This window comes from Schistocerca americana, chromosome 1 (assembly GCF_021461395.2).
Source record: "Schistocerca americana isolate TAMUIC-IGC-003095 chromosome 1, iqSchAmer2.1, whole genome shotgun sequence".
NCBI classification, from domain to species: Eukaryota; Metazoa; Arthropoda; class Insecta; order Orthoptera; family Acrididae; genus Schistocerca; species Schistocerca americana.
In genome coordinates this window covers 291,149,098-291,174,067 of record NC_060119.1, presented here as the reverse complement: position 1 = coordinate 291,174,067, position 24,970 = coordinate 291,149,098, and the positions used below count along the sequence as shown (strand labels likewise).

At 41.7% G+C, this 24,970-nt stretch overlaps 3 non-coding genes across 3 annotated transcripts; all 3 read left to right on the top strand.

Moving 5' to 3' along the window:
• Positions 1-5,281: 5,281 nt before the first annotated feature.
• Positions 5,282-5,356, top strand: Trnat-cgu. Its single transcript has one exon. It is a non-coding gene; the product is annotated as a tRNA-Thr (tRNA).
• A 226-nt stretch (positions 5,357-5,582) lies between these two features.
• Positions 5,583-5,657, top strand: Trnat-cgu. Its single transcript has one exon. It is a non-coding gene; the product is annotated as a tRNA-Thr (tRNA).
• Positions 5,658-5,883: 226 nt separating this feature from the next.
• Positions 5,884-5,958, top strand: Trnat-cgu. Its single transcript has one exon. It is a non-coding gene; the product is annotated as a tRNA-Thr (tRNA).
• The last annotated feature ends 19,012 nt before the right edge of the window (positions 5,959-24,970 follow it).

Genomic DNA, 24,970 nt, shown 5'->3' with positions numbered 1-24,970 from the left:
GCACGTGGGGACTCATGCGCTGGCTGTGTTACGTTGGATCGTGATCCTCCCTTTCTTATTTCCCGCTCCACTCACTTTAGACGTTCTTGTTCTTTCTGGATGTTTTTTCCACTTGTTCTTCCACCTCCTCTACTCGCTGCTTGTTTCTTTAACATTGTTATCAATTTATACTTGTTTTAAGTCTATCTTGACTACCGGTATTCTTTCCGAGTTCTTAGATATTTCATCCCGAGTTTTCTCCTCTATTTTCTGATCTTGTTCTTGTAGTGTGGCTATAACTTTCTTATTTGACTTCTAGCACTGTGGGCTAGCTTTGCATAATTTCTGCCTTCTCGCATCTCTTTATTGGGTCCATTCGCCTCTATCCTGCCTACTTGTGCATCTTTCTTAGCTCTAGTCGCTACTTATATTCCTCAGTGGACATCATCTTAACTTCCATCACCTCTCCTTTGATTTTGTTCATGTCTTCTGTCAATCTTTTTATGAATTCCTTAAATTCACTTTACCTATTTCTTTCTATTGCTTTCACGTTTTCTGTCAATCTATTTTTCAAGTTCTTGGCTTCTCTTTGCTTCGTCTTTTCTGAGGCCTTAGCTTCTTTCTGCCTCCTCTCTTCTACCTGCTTTAAGAATTTTAGAACAGTGCGCGTCTGAGCATTTTTTCCATGGTGCCGAGCCACATGAATGCTGTGCAGAACGCCACTTTGATAATGTGACCCGCCTGTCTTAATCCTTAGTATTTTTACTGCAGCATCAATACATCGAAAATAAACGGCATCTTCATCTTCACCCACATCTAGTTTCCTGCAATCCGGTGCTGCTCTCTCCATATCGCCTACGTTTGTGCCTGACTGTTTAATGCACAGTTAACCATCTCCTCTCTGATCTCACCTTCATCTCTATTCTGACTATGCTTCATGTCATTAAAACATTTGCTCTTATTCTGCCCCAGTACTAACTTCACTTTGCTCCTTGTTCTCATTCACGCTACTATCTAAAATATCAGCACTTAAATGAAATCAATTGCCAAACTATGCCTGACATACACACACACACACACACACACACACACACACACACACACACACACACACAAAGCCCTGACAAACATATACATAGAGAATCAGCCTTTCCGCTAGCAATCATACTACAAACACTACTGATATAAATATATACTTTTATTGTTTTTAAAAACGAACTATTAAACTGATGGAAAATATGACAATGATTTTATCCGACTGCAAATCAGTATGTTACAGCACTTGCCCGTGAAAGGCAAAGGTCCCGAGTTCGAGTCTCGGTCCGGCACACAGTTTTAATCTGCCAGGAAGTTTCATATCAGTGCACACTCCGCTGCAGAGTGAAAATCTCATTCTGGCAGTATGTTTTAATTTGTGATCAATCCTGTCACAAGGTGCATCAATTTATACAAGATGCCCAGAGCTATGTTAACACGTGAATCATGTATGATTCATTTCTGCCCTGTAATGACCCCCAACACAGAGCCACCCTTAAAGAACACTACTGTAATCTACGTACAGCAGACTACGTAAACACGAATTTAAAAAAAGTATAATTTGCGGCCCCAATATTGAATCCTAAGTTGGGGAACTTGTGATAACATCTTACGTCCCACAGAAAAAATGGCTCTGAGCACTATGGGACTTAACTTCTGAGGTCATCAGCCCCCTAGAACTTAGAACTACTTAAACCTAACTAACCTAAGGACATCACACACATCCATGCCCGAGGCAGGTTTCGAACCTGCGGCCGTAGCGGTCGCACGGTTCCAGACTGTAGCGCCTAGAACCGCTCGGCCAGCCCGGCCAGCTCCGCAGAAAAAGACAAAAATTTATTAAGTGATAAGGTACACTAATTTATGCAAAATGAAATGTTATTCAGCATGACAACAGAGTTATTGAATAAATTGCAATTGTAATTTGACATTGAAACCCAAAAAGTATGAAGTTGAAAACGTCTGTATCAAAATCGTTTCAGTGCCAATAAGGGTGACCAAGTCAGTGTGAAGGGGTGGAACTCACTGCATGATGCCTTCATTTTTTCTGAGCATCAACAGTAACGCTACATGATAGTTTCTATAGTGAATGACAGTGAATGCAAATAACTAAACTGGAAGAGTGTAGTACACGCATAAACTAAGCAACCACTGTTCCAGGTCGAAAGAACATGCTGCAGAGGGTGATGGAACAACTGGAAAATTCCAAACGTGCCGGGCGGCAAAGCCGCTCACTGTACACAACTGCCTCCCGCTAGTAGCTTTGTGATCGCTGCTGCAAATCTGAAGTGTGTTGTACTGGTGCCTAAATGTACTACTTTTACGGCATCTGTCCCAGTGGGGGAAAAATTATACTGAAAAGTTCTGGGCAAAATATATACTACAGAAAAGGATAGGATTGTAGTTACAAACAGGGAACAATATGCAGAAATCTGCTCCGATTCTTTAATTAAAATAACGTTGTTTTAAATAACGGGCACAGTCTTGCTACGGGTGTGTGGTGTGAGGCACCTTAAAATGTTACCAGTAAAATATTTACGTGATCTATAGAAAAGCTAAACATCTCGGCGTATTTTGATGAACTTAAGCGTGAAACAATGTTATTATTTGTGGTTGTCATGTGGCGAAATATTTTTGTCTCTTGGTAAAGAAACGCAAATTATTTATTATTTTTTACCTCAATATATTACTTTTGAAATGGTAATCGACTGCCTTGAAGCGGCCTTAAGGTTACTAATATGTACTGTTAAGAAGAAATGTTACGGCCAGTAATAGCGGCGAACAATGACTTTCATTGATGCGATATTTGCGCGCTGCTGCACTCACTGAAAATTAAAAAAGTTACAACTTCCTGCATGGAAAACGCATGTCTACTTAAATGAAACAGTATTAACTCTTTCTATAAACTATTTTAAAAATCAATAAATTATTATGCTCCATGGCCGACTGTTGCGTTCATTCCAGAACAAGAGAAACCTAACAGTGAATTATTTATCCTTGTAAAATTATTAAAAAAACATTATTTTCATATTAATTAACAGAACAAAGAGTTTCTTTATTATTATACAATTTCTAAGCCGATCGTATAGACATTATTCTTGCCGGCCGGAGCGGCCGAGCGGTTCTAGGCGCTACAGTATGGAACTGCGCGACAACTACGGTCGCAGGTTCGAATCCTGCCTGGGGCATGTATATGTGTGATGTCCTTAGGTTAATTAGGTTTAAGTAGTTCTAAGTTCTAGGGGACTGATGACCTCAGCAGTTAAGTCCCATAGTGCTCAGAACCATTTGACAATATTCTTAAATTAATTTTAGTTCCTTTTCTTTCTTTACACACATCTCTGTCAAAAATATACTCAAAAATATTTCAGCAAATAAAAATGTTTACTTTATTTAAAGTCGTCACTAGGTATCGGTACGGTGGCCCCCCGGGATATCTAGACCAAAGTTCTATTTGTGTACTGGTATTTCCCATGTTGCGATGTTTAAGGTTTAAACACACCTTTTACTACTTGCACTAGACAACGTCTCACAAATATTATGTGATAACAACGATATTGTTTGACGGTCATTGGCATTTCTTCGTCTACTGCTAGCCCCTCATTTTGTTTCCAATGGGAACAGCTTGATCCTAATAAACAACTCCTGGTAAATCATGGCTTATACTCCACGAGGTTCACAGGCGCGGGAAAGACCAAGATGTAAAAATCACTCCCGGAGTCTTCAAACTGTTCTCACTTGAGGTTTCGTAAGAAAATAATAGTGCTTCTAAATACGAGTGATAGTTTAGGTTAGTATACTCTCAAATAGCAGTTATGAAGACATAAAAATTTACTTTTAATGACCCTACAGTGAGATAAAATTGTCTCTTGCTTTTTACAACTGCCTTACACAAACAAACTGTATCCATTATTTTATAAACACATACTTGCAAATTAAAAAAAAAAAAATCATTTTCCTCTACAAGAGTAAAGTTTTGACAAAATTTCGCCGACACGCTTAATATTTTTTTCAATGTACAATTTTGATTAATACAATTTATTTGAACACTCTTGGGGCACTGTAGACTGCGAATCTTCGACAAGTTTGGTGGCGTGGTGGTCAGGAATACGCCCCCCTATTGACAGGTCGTTGGGCTATGGACTACCGCTCAGTGTTGTCGTGAGGAGCAAACTCCACCACTTGCGTTGATCGGCGGCTGATGAACTTCAGCGCATTGTTGGTGTGAGGAGCGAACTCAGCCCCTCGCGTCGATCTGATGTGATTGTCGGCATGCCTTCTCCGTTGGCACATCTCGCGTATGCGAACATGAAGTAACAGTCGAACGAGCATCAACATCGTCATCAAACACAGATGTTAACATGACAGCTAAATTGTAAATGTCTTGTCACTAGGGTCTCCCGTAGGGTAGACCGTTCGTCGGGTGCAAGTCTTTCCGTTTGACGCCACTTCGCCGACTTGCGCGTCGATGGGGATGAAACGGAGAAAATCTCCGACCCAGCCGAAAATCGAACCCGGGCCCTTAGGATTGACATTCAGTTGCGCTGACCACTCAGCTGCCGGGGGCGGACAACATGAGAGCTGGAAATAGGGTATTATTATTAGTCATTCACTTTCCAACCATCCATGTAATGTCAAAAATTGTTTCTGTGTATTGTGTTGAACGCCACTAGCCCAGTACTTTTAAATACACACGTCGTAGGCTTCTCGCTGTAATCGCAGTCTTGAGAAATACTACGTCTCGTGGTGTGATACACAATAGTTTTAACTTGCATGTATTCACTGTGGTCAGCGTTCTACACAGACTGAGGAAACCTAGTGGGTTTACATTTTCATGCTGGTGCACCTGTCAGCTGTTTCGTAATAACATGCGGCTTGCTGCCGTAAACGAAGTACACTGTTTGACAGCTAGTACTTCACAGTTAATGTATTTGTATGGAAATTTCACCTGTAACGGTAGTATGCCTTTAATTTATAGAGGTATTTACACTAAACAGGCTTTATCACTGTTCAGAGTTATTTCTCTGTCGGTCACTGTGGATAAGTCCAGTTTTCGTCCGCAGAAAGACACGGAGTTTTCTTATTATTCACTGGGAATGTCCCCATATTACGATCGCTTCTTTGGCGTTCACAATTACTGTGTATTTTTTCTCACACAGTTAGTACGTTGTACGAGGAGAAAGTAGCAGGAGAGCTTCTGTAAAGTTTGGAAGGTAGGAGACGAGGTACTGGCAGAAGTAAAGCTGTGAGTACCGGCCGTGAGTCGTGCTTCGGTAGCTCAGTTGGTAGAGCACTTGCCCGCGTAAGGCAAAGGTCCCGAGTTCGAGTCTCGGTCGGGCACACAGTTTTAATCTGCCAGGAAGTTTCATATCAGCGCACACTCCGCTGCAGAGTGAAAATCTCATTCTGGAAACATCCCCCAGGCTGTGGCTAAGCCATGTCTCCGCAATATCCTTTCTTTCAGGAGTGCTAGTTCTGCAAGTTTCGCAGGAGAGCTTCTGTAAAGTTTGGAAGGTAGGAGACGAGGTACTGGCAGAAGTAAAGCTGTGAGTACCGGCCGTGAGTCGTGCTTCGGTAGCTCAGTTGGTAGAGCACTTGCCCGCGTAAGGCAAAGGTCCCGAGTTCGAGTCTCGGTCGGGCACACAGTTTTAATCTGCCAGGAAGTTTCATATCAGCGCACACTCCGCTGCAGAGTGAAAATCTCATTCTGGAAACATCCCCCAGGCTGTGGCTAAGCCATGTCTCCGCAATATCCTTTCTTTCAGGAGTGCTAGTTCTGCAAGTTTCGCAGGAGAGCTTCTGTAAAGTTTGGAAGGTAGGAGACGAGGTACTGGCAGAAGTAAAGCTGTGAGTACCGGCCGTGAGTCGTGCTTCGGTAGCTCAGTTGGTAGAGCACTTGCCCGCGTAAGGCAAAGGTCCCGAGTTCGAGTCTCGGTCGGGCACACAGTTTTAATCTGCCAGGAAGTTTCAAGGGGTGCACTGATTTCTGCTCCTCTGCGAGCGTTTGGAACGTCTATGCTTAACCAGTGACTCTTCGTGTTTTTCTTGCGCAATGGTTGGTATCACACCAATTTCCGTGGCACCAGCAATACCTCCCGATTGCACAGACTGTACTTGCCCGCATTCTCGCGACATAACTGTTTACTGTTTACCGTAATTATCGGTATGTTGCTTACCGATAGCCAACATTCGGTAAATTTTTCTGTTCTTTTTGCTTGCCATCTTTCTCCAAAGCTGAAATGCGCTGATTCATTTCGTTTAATTCCGGCGATAGTCGAGAGTTCTATCCTTGCTTTCTCGTTCTACACCGATATTTAATTTATGCAAGGCAATTATTACCTCCTCTTCCGCCTTACTCTCGATACTATTAGACAATTCATCTACATTGATAGTGAGCGTCTTGACTTGCGTCTCCAGTGCCTGCTGTCCACTTGTCAAGTTTAGTCACTTTCGAGCCAAGGTCTTCCACCTTTTTTACATATCTTTGTTCTGGCTAACCAATCCCGCAACTTGATCACGCCAGCTATCCACTTCTTTCTTAAGATGAGCAATAACAGGTTTATCACTATCATCAAAAATTTTATTGATATTATCAACAAAACGATTGTCCCTTTCTGTTTCAGTCTGTTCTCTCTCTGTCTCTTTTACTGTTTTCCTTTCCTTCTTTTCCAGTTTCTCTGCTCTTTCCCTTTCTTCCCTTTGACGTTTCCTTTGGTCAAGCTTAGCTAGCAATAACGAAACAAAATCGTTTGCAGGCGCCGGCAGCGACAGTACCATCATCAGCTGTAGCCACAACCGTCTATGTTTTGCCTTGAGCGTCAGCTGATCTGGCGCCTGTATGCTTTTCCAGCTTCTCAGCGCTAGATGCAGGCAGCACATTTTCTACTCTCGTGTCTTCGGGTTCCAAATTTTGTACTACCGAGTCACCTTCCCCATCAAGTTTGGTAAATGGACAATCTTGCACATCTTCGGCTATCTCGACCTCTGATGTGGCGTCTGTTTTTGCTTTATCCTTCCTACGGGGTCTACCCATGCTTAAAACAATACTAACTCCTCCCAAAAAAGACGAAAACACACAATGGCTTTATAAAAAGTATCACACAGTAACAGAATCCACTATAGCCTAACTAACAGACACAAAATGTTCAGTTATTTTTGAAAGCTAAAAATAAATTTTGAAAAACAACTTTAAAACTGTACAATACTGTACAGCTGATTATACAGTTCTCCACAGGAATTACTCGTTTTTGTCCAATAACGTTACATTTATACTTTTGTAGCAGTAAAGACTTCAGATATTCTGCATAGCTGATTGTACGCATTCAGCAAAAGCTACCTAACTTCAGCCTTTAATTACAAAAATTAGCTTTTTACATAGCCCCTAGGTACCTATTGCTTAATATCATGAAGCTTGGGAGTCTACGGAACCATTTCCTTACCTATGGTATTAAGCAGATGCGTCATCGCAGATATAGGCTGCGACGTCGAGCTTTCAGGTCTTATTCTACAAATTATTTATTTTCTTGCTTCAGTTGCTCGGGGCATTTATGATCATTCCCTCAGATTCCATGTGATGTTCAGTTTTATGAACATGGTAAAGAACAAATCAAATGTTACAATACATACAAGTATTGAAATTTTGACAACTTTTTACTGAGCCCCACGGCAACGCGGTTCAATGGGCTAAATCAAATTCTGAGGAAAAGATTATAATTGAGTCGGGCGTCGCGTTGGGAGCCAATTTGCTGCCTAAATACACTGGTTTTATGGCATCTATCCTAAAGGGGGGGGGGGGGGGGGGAGGGAATTATACTGGAAGCTTCTATAGTGACATGTATACTTGATGAATCGAAAAGCTAAACATCACAACGTATCTTTGATTAATTTAAGCATGAGAAAATATTATTCGTTGGTGTCACGTGGAGAAATATTGTTCTCTCTTCGTAAGGAAACTCAAATTATTATTATTTTTTTACCTCAAAATAAAGAAACGGTAATCGATTGCTGATAGTCCACAAATTTTGATAAATACTGCAAATGCTTTAAAGTTACTAATACATATATATATATTTAAGGCCTGTCAAGGAAAAATTATTTATACACTCTCAGGCGTTTAGACCTGGGAGAAGCTGTGAAAATATTAGAGGAAATGCTACGGCCGTTAATGGCAGCCAACAATGACTTTTATTGGTACGATCTTCCCACGCTGCTGCAGTCACTGAAAGTTAGAAAAGTTGTTGCTTCCCGAATGCGAAACGACTGCCTACTTGAACGAAACAGTAATAACTCTCTCTATACTCTATTTCAACAATTATTAAACTATTACAGACTCACAACGTGCAATGACGAATCGTTGCGTGCATTCCAGAACAAAAGAAACCTAATAGCGAATTCTTGCTCCTCGTGCAATGATTAACAAACAAAGTCTTTTCATTCTAATTACACAGAACAAAGAGTTTCTTTGTTATTAAACACTTTCTACGCCTATCGTATCGACAGTGTGCTTAAATTAATTTTAGTTCCTTTTTTTCTTTACGCAAGCCTCTATCAAAGTCTCTGCGTACAGTAAAAATATTTCAGCAAATAAAAATGTTCACTTTATTTAATGTCATCACCAGGTATCGGTACCGTGTGAGAAGCGCGCCTCTGGCTGGACTCGAACGATGGACTCTGCCGCGCTTGCAGCACCCCAGATGAACACTTCTATTTTGATCCTCTTCCGACTCCATCCTCTGACTAACCGTTCTGATCAGCGCCCCCGAACAAAAAAATGGTTCAAATGGCTCTGAGCACTATGGGACTTAACTTCGGAGGTCATCAGTCCCCTAGAACTTAGAACCACTTAAACCGAACTAACCTAAGGACATCAGACACATCCATGTCCGAGGCAGGATTCGAACCAGCGAACGTAGCGGTCTCGCGGTTCCAGACTGTAGCGCCTAGAACCGCTTGGCCACCCAGGCCGCCTCCACGAGCAAACTCTCCACAAAATTCTCTCTAAAAGACCTTCTCCCCAAAAATAAGCTCCATGTAGAGTACCACGGGAAATACACGCAATCATCTGATACACGGCGGAATCTCTATACTAGGATTGTTGATATTTTTAAAATATTGGGAATCGATGTACCGATATTTAAAACATGTCATTATTGGCTCCCGATATATCCAATGAACGTATCGATATATCGACTGGCGGGAAAAATAACGGCTGCTATTGTAAATATGCTGCTGGTTTTAGAGTATTACTTTATTATTAGATATTCTGTAAATCAACACGCTAGCAGCCTGCCTTTCTTCCTTAGAGCAAGAATTGAAAGGAAAATGCACGTTCACGCTTGGCGATAACCACATTGCTAACAACGGTAACTGCGTGTAAGTGGCACAATAAAAAATGTCTGATATGTCCACCGTTGGGTTTCGTCACATATCGGATTGTCCGGAACACTTCATGTTGACTTCCATCTTTTTTTTTCCCCAGACGCCAGCGACCTAGCAGTTGTAGTGCCGAAATTGATTGGTGAAGCTAAACGTTGCAGTTCCTGTTCGTAGCGTCGAGCGCCAATTACATTAGCATCTTTCCTCACACGTCTACACCCAACACAATTACCGATCTTGTCTTTTAGACTTTTGTTACTCATTTTCAGCAATTATTTTTTAAGAATTTTTAACTGAAGAAATAGCACATTAGTTGTGTTAAAAATTGTTTTTTAACGCAACTAGTGTGCTGTTCCTTGTATCTCGGCGTGATTTACTCGCACATGGCTCTAGCACGACCGTGGGAAGCGCTACTTGTGTAAGTTCCAGCGACAGAATATTCAAGACCTTAAGAATCTAACTAAACCACACTAAACATGGGTCAATTTTGATAAAAGTTAATATGTAGCCTTTTGTCATTAAAAAGAAGCTGGTTGCAATATCTCAGCTTTCTGGCTGAGATATTTTCAAAATTAGAGAAAATTACCTAAAATACCAAAGAACCGACACTAGTAAGATTAAAGTCAGTTCGGATGCATAACAGTTTGTCCTTTGCTATTAGTTGGAATCATTTACAAAATGTTAGGTCGGTATGTTTGAATTTTTATACTTAAATAACGTTCACTATTTTTCGGTTTCGTAATAGAGAATTCAGTAAGAATTAATATTCATTTAATAACTATTGTGTAAATAAATGAGATTAAATGAGAGTGTGTATGCGGGACATAAGTAGAGATTCAATATTATCTCTTGTTAAACACTATGTAACTTGGTCATGGGAAAGTGTGCAACAAGCTGTTGCAACGAAATCTGTAATTCTCCTTACTTGCTGGTGACGTACGTCCAAGTGAGCTTCTTTTTATAAGAAGGCAGCCAGAATAGTTATTCGTAGAGTAATGTTTATCTAAAGCTATTTCAAGATTAGTTTTCGTGTGGTTTGGTCTGGTGGAACATTTTATTAATATTTGCAGCATAAAATGACGTAAATGCTTCTGTCAATGTTGATTGGAGTAAAACAGTTGAGGCGCGATTATGATCTTGAAAGACTGATCTGATTGGCTGTTCATTTGATCAACCAATCAGAATGAAGTCTTTGCCGCGCTCTATCAAGTAGTAATTGCGCTGTGAGCAACGGCATTGAAGCAGTCATAGTCTCGCTGTCGGACGCACAAGTCATGTTGAATGTGTCCGAAAAGTTATATGTAAAATGAAGAAGGTACTGTTATTTCGCGTTCGGTTTATATCGCCGTGAAAGCAGATGCGTTTACGGGCAGGTTGTGAAAATTTGAGCTTTGTGAAGGAATTAGTTGAAGAGATAAACGCGTATGAACTCTCGGCGTTCGTGAAGAATTCCGCATGGCATATTTCGTAATCGCTTACGGAATAGTAGGCGAGCAACTTCTTTTAAATAAATCTACTGAAAAAGACCGAATGTAAAACTCATGTTGTAGCTGAGTATAAACTGTGAAAATCGCGTAACAATTGGGGTTGAACTTTGGTACATTTCTGGCTGTCTTGCGTGTGTACTAGATGGTATGAGCTATGAGATGAGGTCAGTGTTGTTAGCTGGTAGTTTTCAATGCTGACTGATGGCACCTATTTGATTTGGCATCTAAAGCAAATAAAGAACTATCTGCCGGATTTTGACATTTTTCTAAGAGATGAAACCATCGCCCTCCACCCGAAAATTGTTATAAGACATTTACATGACATTTAGCGACAGATCTAATGCGGACTGTGCTAACGTAAGTATTGACGATGTTTTTCTTCAACGCTGCCTTTAACAGCGTCAGAACAGTATCTACGTTGCAGAGAAGCGGGTTGGTGACCAGACGCAGTACTGAGGTAGGTGGGAATTTTGTGGTTGACAGTACGACTAAAGAAAGCAATAAGATGATACGCGAACTTTTAACCCAAGAACGCCGCAGTGATGAAAGCTCAAAAAGTTGTAAGACTCCTTCACACAGTTAAAGTAAAATCATATCCTACTATAATTAAAGAAAAAAACTTCAAATATTTTCCGAAAATTGTGAGAAAATATGATGTAGAATAAAAATATCGGCACTCAATATTGCAGTCTTGATATCTGCATAACGCTGGATAGTATGTTACCGATATATATCGATATCTTTTTGGAAAATGTAATGATACATCGATATTTTATCAGCAACTCCACTCTCTACGCCAATCGTATAAACATATTTCGATGCATACCGTCCCTCCACGAGATGGACAAAATCACTCCCTCCCCCATCGAGAGGCTCGCCACAAAAAAAGTACATTCGCCCACGTCACGTCTTCTGACGGCACCGGCTGATTTCTAGTCATGACACTTATTTTTTTGCGCAGCCTGCAAACATATGGGAAACTAAAAGGCTCTAAAAATACAGCGACTGTGGTGGCGTCACTACGTCGGGAGCTCAGCAGGGTGGGACTATTTCAACTTAAAATTTTGAAGAGGGTTTTTCTGCTCACAGAGAACAATTTCCTGAGTGCTAGCCCATCGTGCGTGAAGGGCAGAAAGTTGTAAAAAAGATCTCTGTGGCTATTTTTTGGGACAATGCTCGATCGTGCATCGACAGCAGGACGTTCCTGGCCGACTCCTGGTCGACAGGGGTCTCCTGCTCGCCACTCCTGTGATCGGATCCCGCTCTGCCCCAGGCATTGTTCCTGCATCCCTGCTCTTCCACCTTCTCATAACTGCGGCCACTTAATTCGTCCCTGCGATGACTCACCGAACAGCATGTTTCTCACCACACAGTGCCGAACACAAACAGTTCTCAAGATTACGCGAGGAAAGAAAGACTGTCCATATCTTTTTGCCCAGAGCCCAGAGCAACTAGATGCCGAGGCAAGCAGTACGCAATCACTTTCCACCCTCTTTATCAAATGGCATACTGTCCTAGTGCCTTCTAATTTAGGTAACCGTGCATGCAATGCACTCATGACTGAATTAATTAAAAATGAAAGTAGGCAAGCATTTTCTTTTATCGACTTGACGACATACCGTTTGTTTAATGTGTTACGGGAATAGTTCACTGAATTCTTAAGGTTAAGAATTTGTTCTACACACGATCGCCCTTTTCTGAATCCATACCGCTATTCACCGACTTGAGGACCTAGTTGTGACTCTGCTCAGTTGAAGAGAGCTTTGGGCAGCAATTGGTAGGTAACTGAACGTGGTCAGATTCCATGATATCAATTTGGGTTTTTTTTCTAATTCCTTTTTTTGTGTAGCAAACATGCGATTTCCACATTCGTCACGGATTTTTTCTGATCATCATATTTCATACCAATTTCATCGAGTTCAAAAATGGTTCAAATGGCTCTGAGCACTATGGGACTTAACTTCTAAGGTCATCAGTCCCCTAGAACTTAGAACTACTTAAACCTAACTAACCTAAGGACATCACCCACATCCATGCCCGAGGCAGGATTCGAACCTGCGACCGTAGCGGTCACGCGTTTCCAGACTATAGCGCCTAGAACCGCTCGGCCACGCCGGCCGGCTTCATCGAGTTTTGTAATGAAATTCTTTCCAGCATTTTCCATAGCTCTGCAGTGAGAGGTCTACTGCTGAAGTATGTTATTTATCAGAGATTCAATTATCTAGTTTAATCCATGTATTCTCGATGGTTCCCAATTTTGCTTGATAGAAGTGAAATATTTTTATTTTGATTTTTCACAGTTAAGTAATTTAGAAAAGTATTCAGCGATCATTTCACAGGTTTAATTATTGGTATAGGACATTTCCCCAATTTTGTCTTTGATCTGAGGCAATGGTATTAGACCAGTTTTGTTTTTAATGTCCTTTAGCAATTTCTTGAATTATTTTTCTTTCGTCTGTCCACTTTGCACTTGCGTTCTGGTTTTCGATGTTTTCTACTGTTTGTAATCCTCTGTCCACGAGGCACTTGTGTTCTGGTCTTCGATGCTTTTTGTTGTTTGTATAAGTCCTGACTGTAGTAGCTAAAAATTTTGTACATTCAAGTCTTTTGTTTAGTTTGTAAACTTTCCATTGCCTTTGATACTCTGTACATCGAATATACGTTTTGGAACTTCCAATTTGTGTTTACTGCTTTCTGGAATCTGATGTAGGCCTAAAGAGAATTTTGTCGGGTAACGATCAAAATCACACTTATTAGCTATTCCGAGCTATTATGCAGTGCTCGAATGAATTTCTTAGAGAAACCTAACTTTTCATTCCTATCTGCGGAGGGTATCCTCAGGGAGAGTTACAAATTTTATGAATGTCCGTTACATTCACTAGATCGCCACTGACCAAAGTAACAGCTCGTTTCCGTGCAGAGGCTTGACGGGACAAGCCTTCAAAACTCGGGTGCAATTAGCCATTATTGGTTGGTGTTATTAATATCAATGTCCAGTGGAAGACTGGTGCACATCTTCGTCAGCACCGGGATCCAGATACCACTCAGTTTTATACCTTCGTACTAAAAAATGATTGGTGCGTTTAATAACCGCCGTAGCCTCTATATATAAACTATCGTAATACCTGCTGCTGACAGCCAGGAACTGGGCGTTATGAAATTGAATCTGACGGTCTTCTGGCTGCAAATCGTTTTCCGTGACAGCTGATCGATTGCGTTCTTTCCCTGCAGCGTCCTTACGAGTTTGTCAGACTTTCTGAACATCCAGTATACATAAATGATCTGAGGGACAGGGTGAGTAGCAATCTGCGGGTGTGGATACAAATTTAGGAGCATACAAGACGACTTAGAGAAAATTTCTGGTTGCTATGATGAATGGCAGCGTGCTCTATATGTAGAGAAATGGAATTTATTGCAGATGAATAAGCAAAACAATTCAGTAATGTTCGAATACAAAATTAGTAGTATGCAGCTTTACAACACGTCACGTCAAACAAGTTCAAATGTGTGTGAAATCTTATAGGACTTGACTGTTAAGGTCATCAGTCCCTAAGCTTACACATTACTTAACCTAAATTACCCTAAGGACAAACACACACACCCATGCCCGAGGGAGGACTCGAACCTCCGGCAGGATCAGCCGCACAGTCTATCACTGCAGCGCCTCAGACCGCTCGCTAATCCCGCGCGATCACTTCACGTCAGTTTAATATCTAGGTGTAAGGTTGCAAAGCGATATTACATGGAACGGGCACATGAGGACGGTAGTGGGAGAGGCAAATGGTCGACTTGGGTTTATTGGGGGAATTTTAGGAACGTGTGGTTCACCTGTAAAGGAGGCCGCGCATAGAACACTAGTGCGATCCATCCTTGAGTGTTGTTTGAGTATTGCTCCAGTTTGGATTAAAGGAAGACACTGAAGGAGTTCAGAAGCGCGTTGCTAGATTTGTTACCGATCATTTCTTATTACAGAGATCCTTCGTGAACTCAAATGGGAATCATTGGAGGGAACACTACAGAGAAAATTTAGAGAATCGGAATTTGAAGCTTACTGCAGAACGATTCTTCTGCCGCTAATGTACATTTGCATAAGGACCATGAAAATAACAGTAATTAGGGACCGTTCGGAGGCGTATGGGTAGTCGTTTTTTCTTTGCTCTGTCTGCTAGTGGAATAGGAAAGGAAATGACTAATGATAGTATAAGGTATTCTCCACCATGCACCATCCAGTTGTCTGTGGAACATGCATGTAGATGTAGATATTGGCCTACGCCAGGAGTTACAAACTGTAGACGTCAAATTAGGGCATGATAATGATAATATGTCTCGACAGTGTTTTTGTTATTTAAGACGACACAAAATAAAAGAAGTAGAAAAATTGAGACAATTGCTTTTTCTAGTTTAGGGACAAACTAAAAACTGTATAAGTGACTTGAGAACTCATTACAGTGGTATTACGCTGACGATCGCTCGAGGACTCCTCAGCAGTAGATTTCAAATGAATTAAATTTACTGACACGAAAGGGCTGGAGTGGATGAGGACGAGTTCACTGAAATGCCATGGCACTAAACGAATTAAATAAACAAACCAGATGTATAAACCTTGACCACCTAATAATTCATCCCAACCATAATGAAAATACTTTTTGAATAATAACCTAATTTTAAAGGTATCTATCTAACAAATTTAATTGAAAGGAAAGGTATAAACCAGTGAAGTACGCTCAGAAATGCTGAGCTCCAAACGAAACATTTGGGTGTATCCATAATTTTTTTTGCTACTTTTCATTTCTTTCTCAGTCAGGAAGCGTCCATTTTAGAGCTCGGTTCTTTTCGCCCTTTGTTAGAGAATATGGGATCATTTGGTAGTACTTTTGCAGTTTCAGCAGCTGATTTGCAACCAAGGACTACCTCTATAAGAAGTTTGTTTGAACCGTGGGAGAAATAATTTTAATTCAGGGCTGGGAAAATTGTGTGCCAGTGTAGAATATGTGAGGGTATGTTGTGTAACCGCTTGCATCTGTTTGGGTAGGTCCAGAGGAGATAAGTCGACTTGCTCAGGAGGTACTACAGTCAGACTGCACGTGTGGTGCGCCACGAATCACGGATTTCTTTTCTCCATAGGTTTTCGCACCACAATCGGTAAATGCGAAACTCCTACAGGACTGTCCGTCCGTCTGTCTCTCTGTTCATCTGTTAAGATCTGTCTTCCCTTCCTTCGCAGATTCTACGGAGAACCTCCTCATTCCTTACCTTACCAGTCCAACTAATTTTCAATACTTTTCTCCAGCATCAGATTTCAAACAATTAGACTCTCTTCTGTCCCGGTTTTCTCACTATCCATGATTCACTACCATACAATGTCGTGATCCAAATGTACATTCTCACAAATTTCTTCCTCAAATTTAGGCGTATGTTAGATACCTACAGACTTCTGTTTGCCAGGAATACCCTCTTTCCCTGATCTAGTCTGCTTTCTATGTTTTCTTTACATCATCCGTCATGCATAATTTTACTTCCAAGGTAGCAAAATTCCTTAATTTTGTCTACTTCGTAACCCCCATTCTAGTGTTAGATTTCTCGCTATTACTATTTCTGCTAAATATGATTATCTTTGTCTTTTTCTGGTTTACTCTCGATCCATACTACGTATTCATTAGACTGTTCATTACATCCATCAGATCCTGTAATTCTTCTTCACATTCACTGAGGATAGCAAGATCATCAGCGAATCTTATCATTGATATCCTTTCATTATGAATTACAGTCCCACTATTGAACCCTGGTTTTAATTTACGTCATTGCTTCTTCGATGTATAGATTGACCAGTAGAGACGAATGACTTCCTTCCTATCTTACATCCTCTTTAATTCGAGCAGTTTGTTCTTTGTCTTCCAATCTTATTTTTCCCTCTTAGTTCTTGTACCTATTGCATATTACTCGTCTTTCCCTGTAGGTTATTTATATTTTTCTCAGAATTTCGAACATCTTGTACCATTTTACATTTTCGATCGCTTATTCTTGGTCGCCGAATGCTATGAACGTGACCTGGTTATGCTTCAACGTTGCTTCCATTATCAAGCGCAACATCAGAACTGCCTCTGTCATGCCTTTTCCTTTCCTAAAGCCAAACTAACTGTCGTCTAATAGAACCTCAGTTTTCTTTTCCGTTCTTCCGTTTATTATGCTTGTTAGCAACTTGGAAGCATGAGCTTTACTTTGATCGTGTGATAATTCTCGCACTTGTCGGCTGTTGCTATTTTCGGGATTGCTTGAACGCTGTATTTCCGAAAGTCTGCTGGTATATTTCCAGTCCTATACATTCTACACTTGTTTGTTGCCACTTCTCCCGAAGATTTCACAAATTCCGATAGACTTATCTCTCCTTTCTGTCTTATTTGATCTGAACTCGTCCAAAACTCTTTTAAATTCTGATCCTAATTCTGGAGCCCCTAACTGTTTTCTGTCGACCTCTGTTTCTATTTCCATCGCTTCATGAGCAAGTTCTCCCCTTCATAGAGGCCTTCAGTGTACTCTTTTCACCTATCCGCTCTCTCCTCGGTATTTAACGGTGGAATTCCCATTGTATTCTTAATGAGACAGAATGTACCATAAAAACCGAAGACACAATGAAATATCTAGGTCTAACCGTCAACCGTAAAATAACGCGGCGGTCCTTCTAATAACCATCAAACAGAAGGCCCACAAGAAACCAAAACTATAAACCGGTCGAACAAGGAAATTGCATACCCCCATCATCCTCCACATCTGGTTGGACCTCTTCTTCTGAGGTACGGGCATAGTTGAATTTTGTATCAAATACCATGGTCTATGGTCCCTTCGCGATGTAAAAAAATTCAAGATTCTAAGTAAATACAGTAAAAAGTCATTTAAGTTGAATTTTTTGATAATCACAAACACAGTCACCAAAGCCCGCACTGGTATTTCATCACCATCGCTCCTTATGGAATAAGAATGGGCTGCCAGCGGTGCGACATTCCACTCTTCAGCCAAAAGTGCTAAAATAAACGCAAAGACGAAACAAATATGAATAAAAGGTGAAAAATTTTACAAATCTGTAAAAAGACAGAGTTTGTTGGTGATTAAGCTGTTGATTGTCTTTGTCGTATTTAATTAAAGTCGAAAGGCTAGAAGGTAAAGACACAAGCAGAAATATGTCATTAGAACACGTTGCAGAACGGCGTCGTTGTTTTGAAAATGAACACTGCACTTTGATTAAAATGTTGAAAAGCCTACACTGGAAAGTAAAAGATTTTGGGATGGAGAAAGATGTTCTATATGTTGTAGTTGTAAATTCAGGGGTCTTCTGTATAGTTTCTCCAGAGATGAACGTACGAGTTGCGCGATAGAAACAGGAGAACAGAACATGAGGACGAGTTTGCTGTGTGGGCAGGATCACAGTATTAAGAGGAGAAGGGTGGAGAGAAGATGGAGAGGGATGGTGGAGCCCTGATGCAGACTGAGATCGTGGGTAAGATGGGTAACTAGCGAGGCACACTTCATTAGGTTAGAGGGAGAGAGAGAGAGAGAGAGAGAGAGAGAGAGAGAGAGAGAGAGTCGGCTGAAGTTGCGTTGAGATAGGATATGGAGCGTATGCGGGCGTAGAGATGGTAGGGTGTGTTGGTATAGGCGCAGCAGCTTACCAGTATAGGTGGTCACAGGAAAATAAAGGGAAAATGGAGTCTTTAGGAGTGTCGACGAATGAATATCGCTGGTAGCTGGCAGTGTTACTGACAGCCTTCAACTTGAGCCGCAGACCGCTCCAGGTCGAAACGATAGTCGTCCATAGAGATGCGACAACAATGAGGCGTTGCAATTGAGACATATACACAATTCCATTGCATGACTGGTTGAGGTAGACACGCAAATCAAAGCTCACTGCAACTGCCAGGGATCTTCTTTCACGGTTCTACTACAGTTTTAGGATAGTACAGGATACGCGCAGCAGTTCAGAATGGCTGATTAGTGGCGAGAATTTGATGATAGATGATCCACATAGGCGATAGTAAACGGTTGTGGAAAGCAAGGTGGAGTGTATGGCGATGTAGGATTTTGAGGGAGTGATAGCGGGGCGAGCGGAAATCCAGGGAAACAAGGGCGCAGAAGAGGACAGGGAGAATCGACGTTTCGCAGGAGTGTAGCACAGTGAAGAGTTGCAATTCCCACGTTAGACCTGTTAGTAGTTTAAACCTATTGTGGGATTTTTGTTGGCGTAGTTGTAGGTGAGGTTTCCATGTTAGTTGCTGTTCGAGCATTAGTCTGAGATGTATTACTTAACTGGATAGGATGGTTGTAAAATGTAAGTGGTCAGCTAACAATCCTGGATACAAAACTATGCATGGTTCGTCGTATGTGTTCTGGAGGGGTTTATCTTCAGGAGCCACTGGTTAGACCAAGAGGAACTGTTGGAGGGAAAGCTGGGATTCGAGTCTGTTCAATATTTGGGTTTTTATTTGGACCTACTCAAAATAGAAAATTTGGAAACTCCTTCGAAAATATTAAGGGGAAGGTAGAGAACTACCTCTTCACCTGTGTCCCTAGCCTGAAGTCTATGCCAGAACTAAAAATGATGCTGCGTCCCGCTCTTGTAGCGACCATCCGTCGTGCAAATCCCGCTCACTTCATTACACAGCCTAGCCACCGCACAGACTGCACACCTCCGCGATCGATATCAGCACTCCTAGCGGCCGCGCGCGCAATCACGGCCTGTGTATGCTGCCTCCTGGTTGCGGTGTAACTACGTCCGACTGATTTGGAAGTCAAAGCAATTCGCTGCTGCATTTCTGATTGTTCTGCATAGTATAACTGCGACCGGTGGAGGCCACCACTGTCACAGTCCCCCGAATACTCAGCAGTTGCTTAGAACGATTCATCCGAGAAATACGTTTCGGGTTATGAACAACGTGCTCCGGTATTCTTTTCATTCTTACTCCAACTGTAAGTGTAATTCTCGTATGTGAACTGCGTTACCTACTACGATGAGACAGATTTACCATGAAAAACTGAAGAGACACTAAAATAACTCGGTCTAATATAACGTGTAAGTCCTACTTAATAAACATCAAAGAGAAAACCCACAAGAAACTGAAGCTATTAACCGGCCGAATGTGGGGATTGCGTACCTCCATCATCCTCCACATCTACGAAGCCTCGATGCGTTCCATCCTCTGCTCCGTCAATGTGGCTCTGATATCCACTCGATGTAAGTTTTATCATTCTTACCATTTCTTTGAAGTGGCACACTGTGTATTGATCTCCAATTCCTTTTATCCTGAATGCGCAGTTTTCTGTATCAGTTTCGACACCGTTATTCAAACTTTTTTCTTGTTTATGGTTTGCTGTGTATCTTTTCACTTCATACGTTGTTATACGTACATAAAAATTGCACACGCAGACCTGTATTCTTTCTTCCTTCAGTATATTTACGTTTTGTTTCTATAAGACTCAAACTCCTGGCCGAATTTAGACATTTTGTGCGAGGACTTCATATTTGGTATCTGAATATATGTCCGAAAGAACAGATACCATTAGCGATCTTGCAGCTCTCGAAGAATGAAATCAAAATGAAATCCAGACCATTAGCTGCTTACAGACGTCGATAAATATCATCGGGGACAGTTAACCTTTTTTGTTTTGCCTATCTCATTTTGTTCAATATTCTTTGTTGCGTTTGCTCGGGGTGGACGTCCTATGACACCTGTTCAAGGTCGTCATTGATCTGTACACTCAGTTTTTTTATTACGGAGGGCTACTAACCCTCTGATCAAACACTCTGAGCTACCGTGCCGGCAATACTGAGCCATCGAGAACATCTCTGAAAGAACAGATACCATCTTCATATAGATAAGACTTACCGGCCAATGATCTTCTTCAGTGCAGATGCGTCCATCCGCTCGATCCAATTTGAAACGAGACTCGTCCGACCAGGCAATGTGTTTCTAGTCATCAACAGGCCAATTCCGGTGTTAACGGGCGCAGGTGAGCCCTAAGGCATTGTGTCCTGACGTAATAAAGGGTACACTAGTGGGCCTTCGGCTCCGAAAGCCCATATCGATGACGTTTCGTTGAATCGTTCGCACGCTGACACTTGTTGGTGGCCCAGCACTGAAATCTGCTGCAATTTGCGAAAGGGTTACACTTTTGTCACGCTGAACGATTCTCTTCAGTCGTCGTTGGTCCCGTTCTTACAGCATCTTCTTCCGGCCGCAGCGATGTCGGTGATTTGATGTTTTACCGGATTCTTGATATTCACGGTACACTCCTGAAATGGTCGTTCGGTAAAATCCCCACTTCATCGCTACCTCGGAGATGCTGTGTCCCACCGCTCGTGCTCCGACGTTCAAACTCACTTAAATCTTGAAAACCTGCCATTGCAGCAGCAGTAACCGATCTAACAACTGCGCCAGACATTTCTTGTCTTACATAGGCGTTGCCGACCGCAGCGCCGTGTTCTGCCTCTTTACGTCTCTCTGTATTTGAATACACATGTCTGTACCAGTTTCAAAGGCGCATCAGTGTATAAACGGCTGTGCAATATCGTCACTATAGTTGTGGGACGGAAGAAGGTGTTTAATGGTAGCCTCCGTTGTTGACACCAGCTTCAAAGCGCCCTAAGAATGATTCCAGTCTCGTGTATGGAAACCTTGGAGAGTAATCCGAAGGACTTACGTGACTGTTGGCTAGACGTGGATCGACCATTACATTTGAGAAATGAAAATTTCGTTGAAACTGTGGGTTATCGAAGCTGAAAACGACCGAAAAAGTTGAGACCGTTTTATCGGTGCCTCGTATTTGTTTGGGAATTATTGTGTATCATCGTAAATGTTTGGAGCAGATTAAGCAGTGATCTCTGAGGTTTTCTCGGCGTGATTGATTAGTGTCGTGCTTCTGATTTGTTCAGCTGAGTTGCAGTTCCCATTTTACTCACTATATTCCTACTATTGACTAATCGCCTTTTTCAGGTGCTGCGAGTTTTGCTGTTATGTGTACGCTCTGCCTGGTCTCCAACTGACGCGGCTGAACGTCCGGAGGCGCACCATTACTTAGGGTAAATCTGTGACTCTCTCTTAACACTAAGTGTTATTAGAGAGTCTACATAGTTATTTGAGTTGGTAGCGATCAAGTTACGCTTGCAAAGGCGCGCTGCTGGACCATGAAAATGCACCTGCTCACAAATCGGTTGTTTCCGAGGGAAAAGCGATCACATTGGTCTTTGAACCCGTTTCTCAACCTTACTATTCTCCATATTCGATACTTGTGACGTTTTTCTGGTTTGTGATCATAAAAAGTTGTGTTGAAGTAAGAATATTTTGTTTAATGAAGAGGTCATTTGTCCTGTAAATTAATATCTACGCATTTATGCCCCTGCTCCCTGCTTTTAGTTGTTGCGTATATGTGTCACTTACTGTACTGTATGTCAGATGTATCAAGCCACCCTCGTGAGCAGACTATTCAGGGTTTGATTTGCTGCAGGAATATATTCAGGACATGAGCTAGTTTTGATAAAAGAAGATAGATACAACATGGTGTACCTCAGATTAAAAGTTATAAAAGCTGGGTGGAAAAATTGCTTGGAAAGCAAAACTACGATTAAAATACCTATTATCTCTACGTTTCATCATTCAATTTCACTCGATACGTTCCTTTTGCAGACAGTTTCGTATAAACTGTCTTCACTTGTGGTCATCTGAAACAGTTCGAAGGTAACCCAACGCAATTATTGATTAAAGGTGCAGAACATTCGCTCTGAATGCAGTGTCTTTTAATCTTCAGAATTAATTTTCTTCGTCACCAGTCGCATATCACCCAAAAAGAAATAGAATTAGTTAACTACAGTAGCATAGTTGTGAATATGTTGAATGGAACAAATAATTAATTTATTAAAGAGCGAAAGTACTATTTTTGCTGTTTAGCCGAAGGATCCATGACAGTGCAGTTATTTGCTCCTACACACTAATATATCATAAGAAATAAATTTTCTTGCAAAATAAACTATGTCAAATCATAACTGTAAAAAATAACAAAAATTCTCTATAAAAGTAATCACAAAAAGAACATAAAGTACGGTAAAGAGTTACGAAAATTACTACGAAACATTAGCAACCAATCACTTGAGGTAGTTGACATAAAAAAGACTGCTTGGTGCGTATGTGTGAAATTTGGTCAAAAGGAACTAAAAAAATTGTTACGAGATTCATGCTTTCGAGCAGTAAAGTCTGATGAAACTTCCTGGCAGATTAAAACTGTGTGCTCGACCGAGACTCGAACTCGGGACCTTTGCCTTTCGCGGGCAAGTGCTCTACCAACTGAGCTACCGAAGCACGACTCACGCCCGGTACTCACAGCTTTCATATCAACGCACACTCCGCTGCAGAGTGAAAATCTCATTCTGGAAACATCCCACAGGCTGTGGCTAAGCCATGTCTCCGCTATATCCTTTCTTTCAGGAGTGCTAGTTCTGCAAGGTTCGCAGGAGAGCTTCTGTAAAGTTTGGAAGGTAGGAGACGAGATACTGGCAGAAGTAAAGCTATGAGTACCGGGCGTTAGTCGTGCTTCGGTAGCTCAGTTGGTAGAGCACTTGCCCGCGAAAGGCAAAGGTTCCGAGTTCGAGTCTCGGTCGGGCACACAGTTTTAATCTGTCAGGAAGTTTCATATCAGCGCACACTCCGCTGCAGAGTGAAAATCTCATTCCAGTAAAGTCTGATGTCTCGCGTATCCAAATAACTCACTGAGGCTGGCTGTGTTCATTTCAGTGTACATTTTCTTGCAGAATCAAGTGATTCATCCTTACTGCGTCACTAGATGCGCAAGGGGTAATGTCTACCCAAATGCCATCGTCATATGCACGAATTGCGCCCTGTTTTACACTGACGAGCCTCTGGCGACCGAGTGACTCCCGGGATGCTTTCTTGCCAATAGAGGCTTAAGATTAGGGCACTCTTTTGGCCCAGAGTTGCCAAACTGGCTCTAAGGGCGGAGGAACTATGAAGACGGTCACCGGCATAAGGACGTAGAACTCAATGGTCAACGACTACATTAAAGGCCTTATGGCACGTCCTAGTAATTATCATGGCTATGCTCATGGCGAAATTAGCACCCGGAGTAAGTTCCTCAGTCGGATCTCCGGGAGGAACAGATGTGAAGAAAATCAAATGGCAAGAAAAATAAAAGAAATATAAAAATGGCAATGTGATATGCAAAATAAATGAGTCAAGGAGGTTTCAAATGGTTCAAATGGCTCTGACCACTATGGGACTTAACATCTATGGTCATCAGTCCCCTAGAACTTAGAACTACTTAAACCTAACTAACCTAAGGACAGCACACAACACCCAGCCATCACGAGGCAGAGAAAATCCCTGACCCCGCCGGGAATCGAACCCGGGAACCCGTGCGTGGGAAGCGAGAACGCTACCGCACGGCCACTAGATGCGGGCGACAAGGAGGTTTAATCCATAACCAATAGCAAAAGAAGTGTAAACACTGGCTTAGCTGAACATAAAAGAAACTGTTGCTTAGGACACATCGAAAAATCGGCCGTAGCTGAGCATGTTTTTCGAGATGGGAACCACGAAATTAAATGAGACAAGCGTTCTAGCACGAACATCCCATTATCATGCGCGCATGTATAGAGAAGCAATAGAGATTCACAAACACCATAATAATTTTAATAGAAAAGAGTAAGTTTTAAAGTCGGACAAAATATGGATGTCGACGTTGCGCCAGCGAATGAAAATCGAATACTCTTAATCGAAAATGATGACGCCGTCCAAAGATAGGCGTACCGTCGGCATCACGTGACGAATGGTGGTGCCCTCTATGCGCTCTATAAATGCGAGAGTACCTGGAGCATCAGTGGCAGTAGCCGGACGACCTCAGAAGATGTCTCCCGCAGATGGAGACGAAACGTTAGGTGGAAATTTTATATATCGACCACGGCCTCTCAGCCCGGAAGTTTTAACTGAAGACAACACCGGCCGTGAAAGCCTGCATTGTATGAATCCATAACACAATTCAAGAAATAGATAGGATGGGAATAGAGATACTTGGAGTTAGCAAGATGTGATGGCCAA